The 16,201-nt window shown below is 37.3% G+C and overlaps 1 protein-coding gene across 1 annotated transcript in view; it reads right to left on the reverse strand.

Moving 5' to 3' along the window:
* Positions 1 to 610: 610 nt before the first annotated feature.
* Positions 611 to 16,201, reverse strand: part of LOC144324414 (uncharacterized) — an 85,932-nt gene continuing 70,341 nt past the window's right edge. The window contains exon 4 of the mRNA XM_077915855.1: positions 611 to 848. The gene's annotated coding sequence lies outside the window, so the exon portion shown is untranslated. The remainder of the gene's footprint in view (positions 849 to 16,201) is intronic.

Raw genomic sequence — 16,201 nt, forward strand, 5'->3', positions numbered from 1 at the left:
ATTTTTCAACTGATATTTTATTATAGTCCTTTCATCTGGAAAGTCTGGAGACTGGATATTGATTTTATAGCTCTAATTAAGATCATACAGCAAAGAAGTAACAGAATTAAGATTTGAATTCAGGTGTATCTGACCTCAAATAACTCCACCATAGAAGGATGGATTGAGCTGGAGGGTTGGGGGGTAGGGAGTGGCTAACCATAAGTATAGGGATGCACTGTGTACATTCTATAAATTAAATTATTTTTAATATTATGAGCTCTGGTTATGAAGTAGAACATTGTTAATATCTTAGAGCTCCGTGTGAGTTCTACAGTAACCTACTGTCCCAGCTTTTGTGATTTTCTTCCTTTGCTTCTCTTTATAACTTCACTTTTTATGTATGCTTCCCTAAATTATATATCGGTTGGGTTTTATCTGCTTTCAAACATAATGCAAACGGAACCTACTGCCTGTATTCTTTATGACTTTTGTTTTTTTGGTCAACCTTAGAAGATTCATCTATATTGATACATATGGCTTAGTTTATTGATTTTTATTTCTGTCTAGTTGCAGTAGTTTTATATGCTGTTAACAGATCACCACAAATAGAGTGGTTTAAAACACCACACATTTATTATCTCAGTTTCCACAGGGTAAACATTCCACTTGTGACCTAAGTTAAGTGCTCTGCTCAGGGTCTCATAAGGCTGTTGCCCAGATGTCAGCCAGGCTGCATTCTCCTCTGGAGGCTTAACTGGGGGAAGGATCTGCTTCCAAGTGTATTGGGGTTATTGGCAGAATCCATTTTCTTGAAGTTTTAAAACTCATGGCAGCTTGCTTCTTCAATGCCAGCAGGGGAGAAGAGTCTGCTGAAATACATAGACATAGACATAGGAGTGCGTGTGTGTATATACATACACCATACATACATACATACATACATATATGGAGACACACACACACGTACAAAACCATGGGAGTAATATCCCACTACCTTTGCCTATATAATGTAACCTAATAAAAAGAATAAAAGCCCATGACTTTTGTCAATTCTATTTGTTAGAAACAAGTCATAGGTTCTACCTGCGTTTAAGGAAATCATGGGGTGGAAGGGGGGCAATTTAGAATTGTGCTTACCACAATAGTAATTTAGTATTTATTATATGTATAAGCCACAGTTTCTTTATCCAATCTACCCTTGATGGATGTTTAGATTTTTTTTCTAATTTTAGGCTGTAATAGTTAATTTTAACTTGGCTGAGCCAGGGTGCCTAGATATTTGGATGTTTCTGTGGGGTGTTTTCAGATGAGATTTAAATTTACATTGGTGGACTTCGAATAAAGCAGAGTACCCTCCAGATAAGATTTAATCAGCTGAAAACCTGAATAAAACAAAAGGCTGACCTCCCCTGAACCAGAGGGAACTCTCTGAGCAGACTGTCTTCCCACTGCATCTGCAACATGTACTCTTTCTGGTTTGCCAGCAGACTGCCTTTGGACTTGAACTCTTAATTCCTTCCTTAGTCTCTAGCCTGCTGGCCTTCCCCATCAGATTTTGGACTTACCAAGCCTCCAAAGTGGCCTGAGCCAATTTCTTAAATAAATCTCTTTCTTCTCTCTCTCTCTCTCTCACTCTCTCTCTCAATGTTTTGTTGGTTTTGTTTCTCTGGAGAACCTTTGCTAATATAAGTGCTATTATTAACAATGCTTCTGCAAATGTTCTTCTGTGTATATCCTGATGAACATGAGGAGCAGTTACTGCAGCATATATCTAGGAGTGGAATGCCTGGGTTGTGAAGTATGCCTCTACTCATCTTTATGAGATAGTGCCAAACTATTTTTCAAAGTCTTTGTGCTCATTAATACTCCCACCAGCACAGCTGAGTTCCCATTAATGCAAATGCTCATCAACATATGGTATTGTCTATTTTTAAATTTCTGTCAGCCTGATGGGCATGAATTGGCATCTCATTGCATTTTCTTGCTAACTGATTAGGTTGAACATGCTTTCATGAGTTTATAGGGCATTTAAGTTTCTTCTTTGGTGAAATGTTTGGTCAAGGCTCTTGCCCATTTATCTGCTGAATATTTTGTTATTTTTCTTACTGATTTGTAACAGCTCTTATATATTCTAGACACAGATCTTAAATATCTTGTAGTTTGTGATTTGACTTTGTATTTTCTTTATGATGTGTTTTGATGATCAGAAGTTCTTATTTTTTTTTTTTTTAGAGAGGCAAGGGGGAGGGCAGAGAAGAGAAGGAGAGAGAATCCTAAGCAAGCTCCACTCCCAGCACAGAGCCCCACGTGGGGCTCAGTTCCATAATCCTGAGATCATGACCTGAGTTGAAATCAAGAGTTGCACGCTTAACCCACTGAGCCACCCAATGGGTTAAAACACCCAGTGTTTTAAGTCGCTATATTTGTGGTAAATTGTTAACAGTATATAAAACTACTGCAACTATACAGAAATAAAAATTAATAAACTAAGCTATATGTATCAATATAGATGAATCTTCTAAGTTCTTAATTTTAATATAGTTTACATTTCAACCTTTTCCTCTCTGTTTCATTTTTTGTTCTGTGTTTAAGAAATCCTCTGTATCCTGTCACCATGAAGATATTTTCCTATATTATCTTTCAAAGGCTTTAACTTTGTTTCTGATTTTTTGGTCTTTGTTTCTTTCAGAAATGTATTTTTATTATTGTGTGGGATACAGAGTCAATGTAATATTTTCCCATATGGGTATCTTTATCCAATATTATTTATTGAAAAATCCATCCTTTCCTGACATTTGCAATACCTCTTCTGTCACATATCTACTATCTATACATGCCAGGATCTACTTCTGAGCTTTAATTCTACTTTATTGACCTATTTCTCTATCCAGCATCAAAACAATACTATCTTAAGAACTAATGCTTTATGTCTTGAAAACTGTAGGGCAAGTCCCCTAAACCTATTCATCTTCTTTAAGAGTGGCTTGGCTATTTTAGGTCCTTTGTCTCTTCATATTAATTTTTAGAATATGACTTTAAAGCTCCACTTTTAAAAAGTCTATTGGAGGGGCACCTGGGTGGCTCAGTCAGTTAAGTATCTGAGTCTTGATTTTGGCTCAGATCGTGATCTCAGGGTTGTGTGATCATGTCCTGTGTCAGGCTGTGTCCTGGGCATGGAGCCGGCTTAAGATTCTCTCTCTTCCTCTCCCTCTGCCACTCCCCCCCACTCTCTCCCTCTCTTAAAAAATCTATTGGAGATTTGAATGAGATTGCTTTGATCTTATAGATCATATTGGGGACAATAGATATCTTTACAATATAAAATCTTCTAGTCTGTTTTTTTTTTTAAGATTTTATATATTTATTCATGAGAGACATATGAGAGAGAGAGAGAGAGAGGCAGAGACACAGGCAGAGGGAGAAGCAGGCTCCATGCAGGGAGCCTGATGTAGGGCTTGATCCCGGTGCTCCAGGATCACGGCCTGGGCCAAAGGCAGGCACTAAACCGCTGAGCCATCTAGGGATCCCCTAGTCTGTTTTTTCTTAAAAGTTTTGGTGTTAGATTAATACCTAGGTAATACCTGGTTTTAAAAATATGTATGTGGTATACACATATATATATATATATATATGTATATACACAGAGATAACATTTAGTAAATGGTGCTACTATACAGAAATATAATTTTTGTGTATTGAGTTGGTATCTGGAAACTTTTGTTAAATTCATAGTCATTAAAACTGTATTGGTTGTCTGTTATATGTCAGTAAAACTGGAAACATTTTATTGGTGGCTCATTTTGAATTTTTTACCTACAACATCATTTGAGAAGAGTGATAGTATTCTCTCCCTTTCTAATTCTTATTTTTTTTTAGATTTTATTTATATTATTTATTTATTCATGAGAGACACAAAGAGAGGCAGAGACATAGGCAGAGGGAGAAGCAGGCTCCCCTCAGGGAGCCTGATGAAGGACTCGACCCCAGGACTCCAGGATCACGCCCTGAGTTGAAGGCAGATGCTCAACAACTGAGCCATCCAGATGTCCCTCCCTTTCCAATTCTTATTCTGCTTATATTTTGTTCTTTTTTTTTTTCTTCAGTTACTAGTATGATGTTAAACAGAAGTGGGCATTCATGTCTTGTTCCCAATCTTAGAGAAAATTATTTTAATAACTAACCATTAAATGTAAATTTTTTTACATTTTGAGTTTTTATTTACTTTTAAATAAGGCTGGAAAAGCCTCTCCTATGCCTAATTAGCTAGGAGTTTCTGTCATAAATGAATGTCAAATTTTATCAAATACTTTTTTGCAACCATTGATGATCATACAAATTCTCTTCTTTAATTTGTTAATGTGGTGCATTATACCAATGAACTTACTGGTATTAAACCAATCTTCAATTATCAGGATAAATCTCAGTTGGTCATAATATATTATCTTTTCTACCCATTGCTGGATATGTTTTAGAAATAGTTTATTCCTGGACACACTCTGAAGCTTATCTATTTCTCTAGACATGGTAAGCATTTTAATTTTATAGTTTGTGTCTGAAATATATGTGAACATATTTCTGGCAATATTTGTTTCTATTGTTTATCACTCATAGTATTCTTTTTACTTGTGTGTTTTGCCACTTTTTTCTGGTTAGCTATTTGTTTTATTTGAAGTTTTACGTCTTGGAACTCTTTGAAATCTGAGACTATGGTAAGATTTGCCAGATTGAATTTACATTTGATGCTGACCAGCCATATAGGGGCACTACAAATCTGGGACACTAATTTAGATTCTTAGCGTAAGGTTTTGGTAACATACAGTTCCTATGAATTTGTGCTACAAACCTGTGTGAGAGTCATCTTGTGATTCCAAATCCTTGGTGATACTTTTTTCCCTCTGCTCAATGCTAAGAGTGAAGACTATTCTCTTTGTAGACCCCAAGGACAGGAAAGGAGTAAGTTTATTTCAAGGTCATGCTTAAACTGAATGTTTAGAACTTTGATGTCTCAGCTTTACTGAGTTAGGGAGGAGCTTCTATCAAACTACTACCTTTGGAGAGCCCTGGTTTTTGTCTCTTGCTCTGTGGGTCTTTTGAGTCCATGATCACCAAAGTTCAAATTCATGCAATTTAGTCAATGCCTTGAAAGAGAAAACGGACTAAAATGCTACACTTGCTTCTCTGGGTTTCCTCCTTTTTGTCCCTAATCTTAGAATTCCTTACTTTCTTATAATTAATTGATATTTTAAATATTTAAAAAAATATAATCTAGAAACTTTTTTTGTTTTCTTAAAGAAGGACAAACCAGGTGCCTAGCTTGCCATATTACATGAAATAACTATGTTAAATGTTTAATATATTCCCATCCTATAGTTTCTGTTATCTTACCTTTGTGATTATTGTTTATAAACATGCTTTTTCAATGCAGATATCTTTTGGAGAGATAGTACTTCTAATTGTGAGCTTATCATGTGAAATAGTTTTTCAGATGTTTTTCTCTGTGACAATTCTGAAACAATGGGAGAAGTACATATTTTTAAGACATAAGAGGTAAGAAAAGAGAAGTAACTTTGGAAAAACAGGCTGTGAGGGTACATTGCCTCTGGGCACTAGATGGTTAAGACACACAGAATGGATGAAAGATACAGTTCTTATTCTTTCTTTCTTCTTCCTTTTTTTTTTTTTCTTACCTGATTGCAGTAGCTAGTACCTTTATTATAATGTTGAATAGGAGTTAGGAAGATGAGCTTCTACTCCTTGTTCCCAATTTTAAGGGGAAAACATCCAATGTGTGATTTGTTAAGTGTAATATTAGCTGCGGGTTTTTTAGCTGGCTTTTATGAAATTGAGAAAGTTCCTTCTTATTCCTAGTTTGTGATAAGTGTTTTTATAAATGGCTAATAAATTTTGACCCATGCTTTTTCTGCATTAATTAAGATGATCTGGGCAGCCCTGGTGGCGCAGCAGTTTAGTGCCGCCTGCAGCCCAAGGTGTGATCCCGGAGACCTGGGATCGAGTCCCAGGTCGGGATCCCTGCATGGAGTCTGCTTCTCCCTCGGCCTGTGTGTGTGTCTCTGCATCTCTCTTTCTCTCTGTGTCTCTCATGAATAAATAAATAAAATCTTTAAAAAAAATTAAGATGATCTAAGGGGTTTTTTCTCCTTTTGTTAATGTGGTTATACTGATTGATTTTTGAGTGTTAAACCAACCTTACGTTCTTGGACTGTATCTTTTTTGGTCATGGTATGTTATTCCTGTTATATATTGCTGGATTCAATTAATAAATTTTTCAAGAATTTTTTAGGTCTGTATTCATGAGAGATATTGGTAGATAATTTTCTTTTCTTGTCATGTCTTTATGAAGTTTTAGGATTAGGATTAGGATGGTCTCATAAACAAGTAGGAAAGTCTTTCCTCTTCTCTATTTGTTGTAAGAAAGAGTTTGTATTAGATTAATGTTATTTCTCCCATAATTGTTTGGTAGAAGTCACCAATGAAACCACCTGGATTGAGAGTTTTCTGTTTTGGAAAGTTTTTGACAATATATTTAATTTCTTTAACAGGTATAAGACTATCAGTATTTCTGTTTAATCTGTGTTGACTTTGATAAATTGCATTTTTCAAGAAATTTACCCGTTTTATTTAAGTTGTCAGAATTTTGATACACATTTTTCATAATAATACCTTGTTATCTTTTCAATGAAAGACTTGTAGTGATAATCTCCCTATTATTCTGATATTGGTGATTTATGTTGTATATTTTTCCTTGATTTAAAAAATTTTCAATTATGTTGATATCTTCAAATTATCAGATTTTGGTTTCTTACTTTTCTCTATTGTTTTTCTTTTTTTAGGTCTTTTCAAGGTTTTGCACTGAGAATACATTTCTTCACTCATGAATCAAATATATCAGTCTTATAAATAACTGAGAAGATCTCACCTCTCCTGTCTAGTTTCATGAAAGTAGGTAGTCTTAGATTAGATTTCCTAAAAGCAGAATCTGAGATAGGATTTGGGTGTATGTGGTTTATTGAGAGAGTATTCTTCAGAAAAAAAAAAAAATCTGTAAGGGAGAGAGAGGAACGTGATAGGGAAGCAAAAAGAGCTGCCAAGTAAGGATCTGGTATTACATAAGGTCTAGCCTTAGCCCAATCTACAGAGGGGAGAGTTCTGGATATAAACAGCACCATAGACCTGTCATTCCTTGTGGCAACAGGGCTGGACTTTCATGCCATCATTTTATTTGGCCATTGATTATAGGTTATCTATGGAGGGAGCATAATTTCCTAAGTTGGCTCTTGTTGGTTGATGGCAATTCCCTAAAAGGGTTAGTTGTAAGCCATTACCAGCCACACTCACAGGAACTGAAGTCACAGGACTTCAAGCAAGTCAATCTGGGTGAGGTTATTAGTGCTAATACTTAATATATTGTATTAAGTGCATCTATGCCAGAGTTAGGCAAATAAAATAGGATTTGCAGGCAGGAAAAGTACTTTCAATATCTAATCATATAATTTTAAACCAATGAAATGTTTTTGATAGTGTTTAAAGAACTATTCCATAGTGATCCTTATGCAGCAGAATAATATCCTCATATATACGTAAGACTTAAAGAAAGAAATAGAATACAAAGTTGATGTATTAGTTGGGACATGCTGAACTATTGTAAAATTTAGAACTCCAAATTTAATGGCTCTAAATAAGTTCATTTCTCTCTATGTAGTCCAGATTGATGTTGGGGTGGAGAAACTAGAGAAGTCTCTCCTCTATATAGTCATTCAGGAACCTGAGATGATTACAGCTCTGAACTCTTCAACATATGGTTTCCAAGATTGTGAGCATTGCCATTCAGCTGACTGGATGCATCTGTTATATATTGCTGCAAAACAAACTTAGCAGCTTAAAACTACAATTTAATATTTATTATCTCATAGTCTGTGGGTCAGGAATTTGGAAGTGGCTTAGCTTAATAGTTCTGGATTGTCTTTGAGCCAGAGTTTGCAGTTAAATGCCTGTTGTAGTTACAGTCATATGGAGGCTTAACTATGGCTGAAGTATTTGCTTCCAATATGGCTCAATTAATGCCGGTTGTAGCCAGGTGGCTTTAGTTCCTTCCTACAGAGACCTCTCGATAGGGTTGTTTGAATGTCCTCATGACATGGCAGCTTGCTTCACTCAGAGAAAGTGATCTAAAGGGCAAGATGATGAGTGCCCAGTTGACTCAGTCAATTGAGCTGTAGCTCTTGGTCTCAGGGTTGTGAGTTCAAATCCAACATTGGGTGTAAAGAACACTTTTAAAAAGGAAAGCAAGACGAAAGTTGCAATATCTTTTATGACTTAGACATGGAAATCACATTCTATCATTTCTGCAATATTCTGAGTTATATAGGTCAGTTATATTCAGTGAAGGAGGGGACTACATAGAGACATAAATACCAGGAGTCAGGAATCACTGGGTACCATCTTGCAGGCAGGCTACCATCCTAGAGAAGCATGTGTGGGAGGTTTTTACAGGCCAAGACTACTCAAATTTCATTCAAGTGGACTTACTCACATGACTGTATCTAATAGCAGAAGGAGCAAGAACATGTTGTATAGCCGGCCAGACATGTATCTTTTTTTATAGTGGAAGAAGTGGGTGGGGCAGTATTTAGATGCACATCTGGCAGTTTCTGCTACAACTGGGAAAATGAATCAGGAAGAGAAAATATTCAAGAGATAAGTAACTAAAATAAAAGCAACAAAAGCTGATCTTAGCAAGTTTCCAACTATGTGTATCCATGCCAACATAATGTTTAAATTTTTTTTCCTGATTTCATGAAATTGTTCTTGCCAACAATATCTCACAGGCAAAACCTCTGAAATTCCAATAGGTTGTCTGAAAAGCCAACATCCTAATCTTGGCTTTAACAAATGTTTTCAATTTATTTTAAGTAAATGACAGTTTTAAGACTGTGCAAAAAATTACTAATGTCCATTAGTGAAACCCAAGACACATACACAATAAGGAAAATAGAATCTGTCTGCATACCCACTACCTAGAGAACTAGTAGAGCAAAATATCCTACTTCTTCTTTGAGAATCTCCCTTGGAGAAGGGTTTTCTATGCACTGATTTAGGTCACAGACCAGATAATTCTCATTGCATTCCCTGTAAAAACAGTAAAACCTCAGATAGAAGATTAAGTGTTCAATCAAAAGGTGATTTCAACTAGCTTTGCTTAATGAGGAAGAAAGAATCTGTTTGTAACATGAACTGCAAATGCGGGAAATTTTTCTTCCTGCTTTGTACCAAACATTCTATTTTGGCTTTGAGTCACATCTTGCATCAATGAACTGGAATTCAGAATGTTAATGATTTGTCCTAAACATTTAACAACTTAGAACTAATTCTGCCCATATTTCCACAGAGGATTATATATACATATATATATATATATATATATATATATATATATATATATATATGGGTTTTCTATGCACTGATTTGGGTCACAGACAAGATAAGATAATAATATGTATATATAGTATATATATATCTTTTTTAAGTAAGCTTGCTTGACTATACTGGTTAGAATGATAAAGGAGACTGTGTAAAAATGCTATATCTCTGAATTTTTGTATGCCGTCTTGTTACTATAACAATTTAAGGAGGATATAGCCCCACTTTAGGGTCTGTCATCCTTTAATAATGGAGAATTACACAAATCAGATAGCAAAATGTTTGTCACTGATTACCATTACTTTGTGACATCTTGGTTTATGATAAAAATAATACGAATACACATTATATGTCTTCTAGAGAATTTAACAATTGTGTCCCTGACCATATATATCCAAGAACATTTTCTAGTATACTTACTACTCTGCTGTGCTCACCCCAAACCCCAAAGTCTCTCACAGGGGGCCTATACACCATTTAGTTGCAACAGTACAGGCATAAAATATAACTGGTGATATGTGCAGTAGGAGTTGGGGGTGATATAGTGTGGACTGTTTTGTGCCTAGTTCAGCCCACAGAGGAAAAGTTTAGTTTGTCCTAACACATACATATATACATATATATACACATAGAGACAGAGTGGGGAGCAGGGGGAGAAAGAAACTAATGCCCTGTGGCCCACGAACTGCTGAGTTACCCCACCCATGCACCCACCCAGTCACTAGCCACTAGACTAATGCACTGCTGCTCTCTGGTCAGGGATGAGGAGACCTTCTTCCCACCCACAGTGAACAAGAGACTCCCAGATACACTAGATTCCTGGGTTGGGGACAGGCCAGAGGCTCCCCATCCAACACACTGGCACTTTCAGTCCAGGATGGGGATGGCACTGTCAATTTCCATATGACCCCAACCTTCCTATACCTGCATCCCGGTCCCCACAGGGCCTTGCAGCAGCAACTACTGGGTGGGGGCAGTGAAGGGGAGGCTGGATGGGACTCTGGAAATCAGAGAATAGGATGGTCAGTAGTGGAGAACGCGTTTGGGAATGTGGTGGGAGGTAGGACTATGCATGAACCAAGGCTCCAGACCCCAGGCACATGCTGCACTGCCCCAACAGACTTCATTTACAAAATGCAAACTTGAATATGAAAATATTAAGAACTTCAAGATGATGACCACAGAACATTAAACCATAAGCATGGAGCCCCTGTGAAGCTGCAACCATGAGGGTGGTCCTACTTGAGAACTTAACATGCTAGGCAGATTTGAAGCTGATATCTACTCTGACGTATCAACTGATAGAACTCTGTTCCAGGAGAGCTTGATTATGACTCAACTCAGAGGATTTAGACATGAAAAAGATTTATTTTTCTCCAATCTTTGCTTTCTATAGAGCTCTGTGGAATCTCCCCATCTTGCCTTCTAGAACTTCTAGGACTTTCAGATTTCATGACTATTCATTTTGGTTATTAAAATTCTGTCTTTTTAAAGACTTCAACCTCATTCTCAATTGAAATTTCATTTTCCCCTCTTTTCAGGGCAGAACTGACCTGGGGCCCTGATTATTAGAGAGTCTGGTTCTGAAATGTCTCTCCCTTCCCACTTCCAAAGCTAGACTTTGCAGTGTTGGGCAGGACAGGCAAGTGACCAGAAACAAACATCTCTTTCTCTCTTGGTAGATTATTGCTTCTTTCTGAATAACACTGTAGTTCTGAAGATATTTGCCAGTCACCCAAATTCTGCCTTCCTTGTAGGGTACATGTGTGAGTCCTCCTGAGGCAAAACTTGCCCACTGCAGGAATGCCTGACAGAGATAGCATGCCTCTTGCACCGACAGCCACTGCCTAGCCCCTCAGTGGTACATTACTGGGCTTCCTAGTGGGCTTTCTTATTCCTCTTCTGCCCACTGGACTTGGAGTTGGGGGTGCAACACTTCCCCTTCTAACCAAAAGAGGATGAACTACAAGCTTGCTATTTTCATTGTAGTATCTTCCTAATATATCCAAAGGGCAGGTTGGGCAGGTGAGGTAATGATCAGGGATAAATCACTTGGTTTGGCTTTGTTTCAGGAGTCTCGGAAAAAGTGTGTTGTTGCTAGCTGTCTTATAATGTATGATATTAATCCATCTTGTTTTAGGCTGGGCCATCATTGCTAATTATTCCTGAGCAATAATACTAACTTTTTAAAAAATATGTGCATCTAACAAATAGGGTTATTAGAAGTCTTAGCCTGGTTCTTCAGGACCATTGCAAGACTGCCACTTCTTTGTGGCCAAAGTTTGGTACAGAATTAAGATACTGGAAGTTGCCTTGAGTAGGGGCATCACAGACCAAATCAAGGTAATCAGCCTCAAACCAGGCCACTAAATCCAAGTGTCTGGGAAGAGAGTAAAGGCTGGTGTAGAAATCAGAATCTTTGGAGAGAACACGGGAGTGGTAACTGAGGGGAACAAGGAAGTTGTAGAGGAGAATGGATGAGTTTTCCACAATGTTTTCTGTGGTCCTTGGCCCACTACTGTGGGCAGAATAAATGAATTAACAGCAGACAATTTGAAGATTGATATGAAAATGATATTTGCACACTGAGGAGGGTAAGAAAGAATGCATTCATTACCCTTTTTAGATTAAAGCCAATATATTGGGCATTTCTGGTTTAACTCAAAGCTGGTCTGCATAAGAACTACATAAAACAGTGAAAATAGCATACAATTGTGGAAAACTTAATCCATTTATCAAAAAAATACTTGTTGGGTTTCTTCAATGTGCCAGACCTATTATATATGGGGGATATAGTGGTGACTTTGACAAACAGGCTTGTGATACCTTGAAGTTCACCTTCATCTTCTGATCTAGATTTCTAATTTTTTTTTTAAAGATTTTATTTCTTTGAGAAAGAGAGAGACAGGAGAGCAAGAGCTGGGAGAGTGGCAGGCAGAGGGAGAGGAGAAACAGATTCTCCACTGAGCAGGCTCCAGATGCAGGGCTTGATCCCACGACCCTGAGATTATGACCTGAGCTGAAGGCAGATGATTAACTGACAGAGCCACCCAGATGCCCCTAGATTTCTGTATTTGAAACACGGTCATCTATATAACTAATGTGATTATTAGATCACAAATTTTTGAGTAGGGAGTACACCTTATTCATCTTGGTATTCCTAGGACCTAGTAACCTGACACATAAAGGTACTCAAAAAATATTTGTTGACTGAATAAATGAATTCATTTGCAGTGAGAATAGCAAAGCTTGTGAATTCAACTAAAATATATTGATTGTTAATTTAATACGACTAAAACTTCATGAAACCAAAATCTACCTCATATATTCTAAAATGCAACAACAAGAAAGTACTTTAACTAATGAAGTTATATAATAAAATATCCTTATAAAGGACATATTCAGAAATTAGTCAGAAGTTATTTTTGTTGTCCTCCATTATGGCTATTCCTCTGTGCCAACAATTTGCTGCTAGAAGTTGTTTTCTAAAATGGAATCTTTAAGTAGTAGGTTAAATCCAGCTGGCTTCAAATGATATGGGTTTGGGGGAAGGAGGGCATATGGCCACATCTCTGAGGAATTTTATGACTTCAATGATGACCGACTGAAATTCCTAGACTCTTGTGAGAGAAATTCTATGCTCCCTGAGAATTACTGTTATTTTTTCAATTGAAGTAAAATTCACATAACATAAAATTAACCATTTTAAAGTATACAATCCAATGACATTTATATACTCACAATGCTGTGCAACCATCACCTGTATCCAGTTCCAAAACATCCCATCATTCCAAAAGGAAATCCCATACCCATTAGGCAGTGAATCTGAGAATTATTTAATCTTTGGCTCCATGTAATAAGTATTAATCCTATCTACTCTGTAATGGAGAATAGATAACATGACATGTTAATATGACAATTATTTTCCTTTAAAAAGTATAAAAATAGTAATTTGATAATAGGGTTTCCTTGCCAGGCAGGGATGGTATGTGATCCCAAGAGTAATGCCCTCCTGACCTCTGATTTGGAGCATGTGGTATGGTCTGCCCTCCAGAGGGGCAGCAATTGTATCTCCACACAGACCTCATGGCCTCTGAGAAAGCTGACCCTAGAAGACCAAAATGTCAACTGAAACTTGAAGAATATTTAAGGTTTTCAGATTTTAGTGATTTTGAATTATCAATAACCAGGCAATCAGGAAATGTGGTAAGTGGTTGAAAAAGTCCAAGTGTGGATTCAAAGTTTTTAAAAGGGCTGGAAGCTGAAAAAAAAAAAAAAAAAAAAAAAAGCCACAAACACTACACTGACAGCCTCCAGGAATTGCCTCTTCACAACCCTGACTCTACTGATGGAGAATGGGTGCTGGGAAGGGACACATGTATTTAGGGGAAAGAGTGTAGAGGAAGAGCTTTGGACCAGAAACAAAGTTTGAGTCACTAAAAGGGCATGGTTTTTCTGATTCCAGTCTTATATGTGTAATTCAGATTCCTCTTCTAGCACAGATTCTCTTGGGGCTCATCTTGGGGTGGGGTCGGGTGTGGGACATGGTGAGTAAGAAGTTGAAAATGGAAAGAGCTGCTTAGCTGAAAAGGAGGAGTCCTGGATTAGACTAGGGCAGCTCATTCATTCAACAAATATGTGTGGGAAGAACTAAGTGTTGGGCATTTGTTAGACAAGGAGAGCATAACAGTAACCAAGATAGATATATAGATGTAGTCCCTGTCCTCAAGAAGTTTATAGTCTAGAGCTAGATATTTAAAGTAGGACTACAGAAATATTGATTATTATAAAGGCTAAAAAGGAATAGTTCAGTAGGCAATGGCAGTACTTAATGGGGGAATCTAACCTGGTCTAGAAGGGCGGAGAAGGCTTCCCTGAGGAAACAACATTTTAGCTGAAACCTAGAGTTGGGAAAGATGTGTAAACATGTTTTGTTTTGTTTTGTTTTATTTGATGTAGGAGGAGCTTCAGTGGGTGCAAGTACAGGGGCTGGAGAAAGAAGCAGCAGGACACAGCTTCTGAAGGAGCTGGCTACTTACCCACACTTGCCTAGTGGGTGTTCTGTTAGCAAGCACAGTCAGCCCCAGATGGGACAGAGTCTCCCCCAGTTGTAAAGCTAAGGGATGTGAACTGAGCCAGGGCCTTGAGGGGCTTGGTGAAAGGATTAGGCAGGTTTCCTGTTTCTCCTCCTGCTAAATGCATTAGACCATTGATTTGGCCACATCACATGACTCAGGTTCCCATGTAACACTGTCCCAAAGATGTAAATTCAAGCTCCTTAGGAAATCCCAGGATTATTCTAGAAGCTAGATCAAGTCTCCTACTGGGAGCCAAAAACTAAGGCATGTGATGCTGGCAGGACCAGTGTACTACCTGGTTAACACTTTCAGCTCAATTCAGGAGCACATGTGTTTATAGATTTGCATTTTAAACACACACACACACACACACACACACACACACACACACACACCCCTCACAACAGTAATTCCTCAGTGGTAGGAAGGATGTGGTCATGTTTGTGCTTTCCCTAAAAGAAAAGCTTCACTAGGAATGAGCAACCTGAAGAGTCATGAATCCCTTAGTAAAATCAGGGCCAGATCTCCTAACAGACATTTGGGTAGAATTACTATGGGTGGGGAGGGCACCTCCAGCCATTCTCTGCTCCAGGACGCCAGAAAGTTGTCCTTGCTTAGGGCAGTAAGTTCCTGGCAGCTGGTACAGTACATCCTATGTGGTAGGGAATCAGTAAATATCTTTGTAATATATGAGTGGAGGCTGAGCACAGGGCAGGCACTTATACCAGAGTAGACCCCAGCCAACCCAAAAGATTAGCATCTTCTATTCACAGAGACGTGAAAACCAGCAGTAAAAGCTGTGATTCTCATCCCTGCACATCATGGGGATTAAAAAAAAAAAAGACCACAGGCAGTTTTATTTCAGATATGTTTTTAAAACTGCATTTATAAAGAAATTAGGCTGGAAGTAAATATGCCCAAATATTAACTTTTAGACATTAAGATTTTATTTTACTCTTTGCATTTCACTTCTGTATTCCAAGGTAGGAATGTTACTAAAAAAAAAAAAAAAAAAAGCTTTACTGAGGTATAATTGGTATACAATAAACTGCATACATTTAAGGTATCAATATGATAAAGTTTTAACATACAAATACACCTGTGAAATCATCACCACAAACAAGATAATGAACATATGAATCACCCCTGAAAGTTTTCTTCTGTCCCTTTGTCCTACCCCTACCCCATCTCCAGGCAAGCACTGATCTGATAGCTATTACTATAGATTAGCTGGTGTTCTCTAGGATTTTATATAAATGGAATTATAAAATACATATTCTCTCTGGCTTTTTTCATTCGATTTAATTATTTCAAAATTCATTCATGCTGTATCAGTAGTTCATTTCTTTTTACTGGTGGGTAATATTGCAATGATATATATATATATCATTGCAATATTGAATGGATATATATATATATATATATATATATATATATATATATCCATTCACCTATTGATGGACATTTGGGTTGTTTCCGATTTTTAGTTATTACAAACAACGCTACCATGAACATTTATGTTCAAGTCTTTGTGGGGATGTATATTTTCATTTATCTTGGGTTAATACCTAGGACACGAGAGTATAAATACCCAGGTAGGTATATGGCTTAACGTTTTAAGAAGCTGCCTGTTTTCCAAAATGGCTGTAACATTTTACATTCTCATTAGCAATACATGAAAGTTCCAGTTGTTCCATATCCTC

The sequence above is a fragment of the Canis aureus genome, chromosome 11 (assembly GCF_053574225.1).
Source record: "Canis aureus isolate CA01 chromosome 11, VMU_Caureus_v.1.0, whole genome shotgun sequence".
Taxonomy (NCBI): domain Eukaryota; kingdom Metazoa; phylum Chordata; class Mammalia; order Carnivora; family Canidae; genus Canis; species Canis aureus.